At 34.3% G+C, this 6,885-nt stretch overlaps 1 pseudogene; it reads left to right on the forward strand.

Annotated features, from left to right (window-relative positions):
- The first annotated feature begins 1,256 nt into the window (after positions 1-1,256).
- LOC132040560 (cytochrome P450 71A3-like) lies at positions 1,257-4,556 on the forward strand (annotated as a pseudogene).
- The last annotated feature ends 2,329 nt before the right edge of the window (positions 4,557-6,885 follow it).

The following is a 6,885-nucleotide window of genomic DNA, read 5'->3' on the forward strand; positions in this document are numbered from 1 at the left end:
ATTGTAAAAATTTACTCAATAAATTATAAGAAACTTTTGACAGAAGATCAATTCCAAGAAATCGAATTGAACCAAAAATAGAATTGTACAGAATTTACTTTTAGCGGAAATCAGTGAATCTTTGTAAACAAAGATCGAAATGAATGACTCTTAATTCCCGAGTCTATGCTCTGATACCATGAAATTAATCAAACTCCATGATAGTTCATGAAGAAATCTTGAAGAAAGAAGAAACAGTTATGCAAAAGAGAAGACAAATTGAGTGAAAGGGAAGAAGAAAGAATGTACTCATTCATTGAAAGTGTTAATTCATACAATCTGTGATGCTATGTATATAACATATTGATCCTAACTAATCATCAATCATTACCAACTAACTACCCGAGATTAAGGGGCTAACTAACTAACTTCTTGACAGCTGTATTTACCTAACTGCCCTACACTAACTAACTAACTAGCCTAACTGCACTGATATACAGTTTGAGTATACTTGATATACAATCATTTACATTGTTCAACAGGTTTTAAAACGAGCAGCAGTATAGGCTATAGCAACGTTAATTAGTAGAGACAAGATCTAGGGACTTAAGGTGGACGAAGACACACGGTGCAGTAGGAGTTTAGTTGAACCGTTTTCAGCAGAAAGTTCAACATATAATTATGTTTAAAATAATTATGTCTACCAGTTTGAGCATCTTTCAAAAAAAAAAAAAAAAAAATTACTATTTCATATAACAAGATTATGTTTTCATCCATCAAGTCAATGGGCTCGTACCTCTCCCATTTACATGTATTCACATATACCGGAGACGGTGAGCCCCACATTTGTTCAAGCAACAATTTCTTGAGTTGTTTTGTGAAATATTTGACACTATAAGCGAATTTGACCCCCGCAATGTGTGAATTTAAGCTGAATATAGATGGTTGTTCTAAAGGTTGCTCAAGCCAAGCAGGGGGTGGGGTGTCCCTCTAATATTAACTTAATTGGCTGAAGCCAAAGCTCTGCTATTTATTTCATATATGGTGTGTCCAAATGTATCTCAGACGCCAAATTGGTACTAGATTTTCTATTACATGTTCCATTCAGATAAGTTGAATTTACATACTCCCTCCTTCCCAATTACGTGATACCTTTCGTTTTTAGAAATTTAATTTGACTAAATTTTGAAACTAAATTGAATTAGATTAACTCAATATTTTAAGATTAAAGTTTATATATTTAAAACTACATCAAAAGTACTATACAAGTTGGAAATTTTCTCATATCAATTTGGTGAAAAAATACATCTTAAAATACTGGTCAAAGTTCGTGCAGTTTGAAATTCGGGAAACGAAAAGTATCACATTAATTGGGACAGAGGGAATAGTTTTTTAAACATTCAATGTTTATATAATTGCTCGATGTTGAGTTAATTTAACATCATTTGGTACGCTTAATGTTGTTTCATGTTTTCAGTGACATTTGATCTTAATTGTAAGAAGTAAGAACAATCAAATTCATCTCAAAATTAGCCACGCATATGAGATTCAGAAAGCTGGAAATAGAGTCTGATGTTCTGCTATCACGGGCGCCCAAAAAAAAATGTGAAAATCTATTTTGATAAAAGTGTTTTTCAAAAGAAGAAATTTTTAAAATTTTGGCCAAACATGCTCTCTTAGCTTTCAAGAAAGGCAAGATTTAATTTATTATATTTCGGATCCAAAAATGTGAGCATTGTGTTTAAAGCTTCTTTGTCTTATCGGCCAATGCGAGTTTAGGGGCGCTTTCAAAGTGAAAGAAAATATAACTTAAACTAAGTTTCCCTAGATATGTTTAAGAAAATCTAACTACAACAAAATCTAACTTAGAAAAGGTCTTTGTAGATACGCTAAACAAAATCTTGAAGCTTGTAGTAGTATATATATTGATATGTATGTTAAACAAAGTTCCTACATGAGTCTAGCATTTAGTAAACACCTCATTGAAACAAATGGTTTTACCCTGGTATTCATTTACCATTTAGCCTTTTATAGCATTGGTGCCAGCAGGTAATATTAGATCAATTTTAGAAAATATGTACATAAAATATCTAGTTTTTACGAAAAGGCCATGGGTTCACGTGTCCCAAAATGACACATAAATTTGCCCTTGGCCTTATCAGCCAATGTGAGTTTGGTGAAAGAAAATATAACCTAAACTAAGTTTCCCTAGATATGTTTAAGAAAATTTAACCTCAACAAAATCTAACTTAATTACAAAAGGTTTTGCTAGATACGCTAACAAAATCTTGAAGTTTGTAGTATATATATATATATATTGATATGTATGTTAAACAAAGTTCCTACAAGAGTAGCATTTGGTAACCACCTTACGGAAACAAATGGATTTAAAATGGTGTACATTTGTATTTCTCCTATTTATTTTTGTTCTCTTCCTTCATCAATGGTTATTTGCTAGTACTTCACATAACAAAAAGAAATTACCACCATCTCCACCAAAGCTTCCAATTATAGGACATCTCCACCAACTAGGATCGCTTCCACACCGATCTCTCCAGAAACTAGCGAAGCAATATGGTCCATTGATGTTGCTTCACTTTGGCAGTAGGCCAGTTCTCATTGCCTCTTCGGTTGATGCTGCTCGCGATATCTTGAAAACACACGATCTGGTGTTCTCAAATAGACCTAAATCTAGCATCTGTGATAGAGTCCTCTATGGCTCCAAAGATGTTGCCTTTTGTCCCTTTGGTGAATATTGGAAGCAAGTAAGAAGCATTTCTGTGCTTCATCTTCTTAGCAACAAAATGGTTCGATCATTTCGCGATGTTAGAGAAGAAGAAACATCAAAGATGATCCGAAAAATCGAACAAGCGGGCAATTCTTTGATAGATTTGAGGGATATGTTTAGTTCCCTGACTAATAATGTGATCAGTAGAGTGGCCTCAGGGAGGAGGTATGATGAAGGGGATACTAAGATCGTGCTAGCAAGACTTGCTGAACTATTAGGTAAAGTTAATATTGGTGACTATATTCCATGGCTTTCTTGGGTGAACAAGATCAATGGTTTGGACCGTAAAATCGAGGAAGTAGCTCAGGAGTTGGATAATTTTATGGAAGACGTGCTTGAAGAACACATGACAAGAAATAAAGGAGAACTTCGTGTTGGAGAAGCTAAAGACTTGGTGGACGTTTTGCTTGAAATTCAAAAACGAAACGTGACTGATTTCCCTCTTCAAAGAGATTCAGTGAAAGCCCTCATCGTGGTAAGCTTCACATGCTTTCTCAAAAACTCTTTCATATGAATAGTACTCACTCCACTCCAATTTAAGTGTCTTAGTTTGACTGGACACAAAGTTTAAGGAATAAAAAGAGACTTTTGTATCTTATGGTCCTATATTAAAGATGTGTATAATATACTAAAGTGTCCTTTGAATCTTGTGGTTTTAAACTTGCCATATATGATGTTTAAATTGCCAAATTACTAAACATACAAAGAGACACTCTTTTTGGAACAGACCAAAAAGGAAACTAAGACACTTAAATTAGGACGGAGAGAGTATATATTAGCTGTAGTTCAAATATTGGAAACACAACATGGAAGTAAAAAAGGATAGAGTGAACATAATAGTGTGTTTTGTTCTTGTTTCAAATATGTAGGATGTGTTTGGTGCTGGTACGGAGACAACATATACAACCTTAGAGTGGACAATGACAGAGCTTTTGAGGCATCCAAAAGCTATGGAAAAATTGCAGAATGACGTGAGAGGAGTTGGCAACGGAAAACCAGAGATACTGAGGATGATCTAGGAAACCTACACTACTTAACAGCTAGCAGTTATAAAAGAAAGCCTCAGGCTTCATCCACCAGCACCATTACTAGTTCCTCGAGAATCAAACCAAGATGTAAGACTAAACGGATACCATATAGAAGCTGGAACACAAGTAATTGTGAATGCTTGGGCAATCGGAAGAGATCCATTGCTGTGGGAAAATCCAGATGAGTTCCGACCAGAAAGGTTCTTGGATAGTGCTATAGATTTCAAAGGATCACACTTCGAGTTGATTCCATTTGGGGCTGGGCGAAGGGGCTGCCTTGGAAGTAGTTTCGCCATTGCAGTAAATGAGATAGCAACAGCAAGACTTGTGCACAAGCTCCGTCTCGCGTTACCAGGCGAGATTAAAGGAGAAGATTTGGATATGACTGAAGCTCCTGCTGGCCTCACTGTTCACAGGAAATCACCTTTGTTGGCACTGGCTACTCCATGCTCTAGCTAGCACACTACTTAAAACATCTCTATTTTCCCACTGAAAAATGTTCAGTTGCTATTTCCCACTAAATGTCTGTGGGAAAACCTAAATAGTAGTGTTTTCACACGGAAAAATTAAGAAGTTTCCTAGCGTTTCAATGAGAACCTGTTCCCATCATGCGTTTTCCCTGTGAGCTTGTTCGATGGGAATAAGGTGGGAAAGTCATGTTTTATAATACAAATTTCCACTGAATATCGATGGGAGAAGCCTCTGTTTCTAGTAGTGACAGTTTTCTTCTGCTACTTGCCTTTTTCTTTAACCATCATTGAGTTAATGAGACAATTTAATTGGTTGATTGTTTCAATTCCAAAACATTCAGATTATTCAATTTGTTTAAGGTATAGTCTTAATGCTAACATAAGAAAAGACAATGATCATTAGTAGTACTATATAGGTGCATCATATGACAATAATATAACAGCTATAAAGCCAAAAAGGGTAATAAAAGAAACTACATAAAAAAATTCTCCAGCTGAATAAGGTGTTTATGCTTATCCAACTGACTAAAAGCCATAACAGAACAAACTCCAAGAAGCAAGTTCACAGAATTTTAATGGATAGAACGGACATAATAACTAGAATGAGCTCTACATGCTCAAATGTATGTCTTTGGTCTGGCTTGGATGGTGCAATTTTGATTCAAGAGGGGGATTGTTGACTAGTGATCAAATTACAGTACTTTTGTTCATAATTTAGTTAGCAGCGTCAAGTTAGTTCCTGTTTATTGGTCATAAGTAAGTTATTTAGCAAGACTGCAAGACTTGTTATTCAAATTAATCTTACCAGTTTATGGACAAAATGCTCCTAATAACCATGCTAATTATGGAGAGAGTCAATTCCTCAAATGATCATTGAACTTGTAGAAAAGTCCCACTAAAATAACTTTTGAGTTTTTTTAGACAATAAGGTCATCAAACTATGCCTATAATTCCAAAAAAGTAAAACAATCCATTTTAGGACATAACACATCCATTTTAGGACATAACACCTCTTAACCCATTATTCAATTATAAAATCCATTCGAATATTTCTATTTTATTTTCAAAATGCGGAAAATATTATTTCAAACAAAAATATATTGCAAAATTATGTCTAAGTAGACAATAAAAGGATACAATTGAATGGAGTAGATCTGAGCAAGGTCCTTAAATATAGTTTTTGTAATTGATTGCATATAATTTTTCTTAATATATAAAATTTTCAATGCATGGTCATCAAAATGCACGGACTTTTCTACAAGTTCAATGACAATTGGGGATTGAATTCTTGAATTTTTTGTGCCTCTTTATGCATGGCATACCGTAGAGTTGACTAGGACAAGCTTATTTAGCTCTCTCATTATTTCTTATTCTATTATTTTGTTTTAAAAAAAAAAAATTGTCTTTATCTCACGGAGAAAAAAGTAGGAGTAAGAGAAACAAGGAAGAACCTTATATTTGGTGTGTTTTCAAGGTGAGGTTCATTTTGTGAGAAACTCTGCCCACCAAGTCCTAAACTTACGTGTAAATATTCATGAATAACAACTTTTTGTTCACGTCATTGAAAAATAATCACTGTCCTAAAATCTTAGATTGTCCTGAAGTTTCACTTGTGTAATTCAAAATTCCTTGACTGTGGCAATTTTGAAAAATCAATTTGAAAAGTGACAAGTGAACGCTATTCTACTAACTTATGATAAACTTTCGGCTTATCAAGTTGCATCAACACCTATATATAATGAAGAAATTGCACAATTTTTCCTTCAAATGGGCTGGTCTTTATTTTTACCTTTCAAGATAAAACTTATGCCTAGTGGGCATTAATCCTTTAAGGGCGCGAGACATAACTTGAGATACTATGATGCGAAAGTATAAATTTATGTCCACGAAAAAGTAATTTGACTCGAGAAAAAAAAATTAAAACCAGCCCAAAATAGGGGCAAATGTGCATATGACCCCATATATAACCTAGTCACCACTCCCTTTTGAAGCTAGAAAGTAAGCCCCAACAACCCGAGATAGCAAAGAACAAACAGAATTTTCTGCATATGAGAATTCAGTATTAGAGAAGGTGAACCAAAATTTGTTTTGACATAAATGCACCCAAACCAGCAATCAGTCCAAAAATAGGCCATATGCATGAATACCCTTATCTTGGGCAGAGGGGGATCCAAAATTTGGAAGTTCCGGGTGCCACTCTGCTATAAATGATTGCAATTTACTAGGTCCAAATAGAGTAAGCATTTGATCGGTCGGTGTATTCAACTTTGGATTGCGGTTCGGGTTATTGTCTTTTCAATTTACATAGACAAATATTATTCAAAATATTATATTAAAAAAACACACTCACTCAAGCTTAAAAGCATACTTTCAACTGCATCTGTCCCAATTTATGTGGCACAATTCACATTTCAAGAATCAAATCTTTTCATTTTGACCATGAATTCAGACATTAAATCTTTAAGTTTTTTAAAATGAAATTTACATATTTGAAAACCATGTAAAAAGTACTATTAGTCAATACAATTGATAATTCGAAATATTTGAAAGATACATGAAAAAATTGCGGTCAAACTAAGACTCGTTGAATCTCAAAATCTGAAAGGTACCACGATGCGGA

Source organism: Lycium ferocissimum, chromosome 12, assembly GCF_029784015.1.
Source record: "Lycium ferocissimum isolate CSIRO_LF1 chromosome 12, AGI_CSIRO_Lferr_CH_V1, whole genome shotgun sequence".
NCBI lineage: Eukaryota > Viridiplantae > Streptophyta > Magnoliopsida > Solanales > Solanaceae > Lycium > Lycium ferocissimum.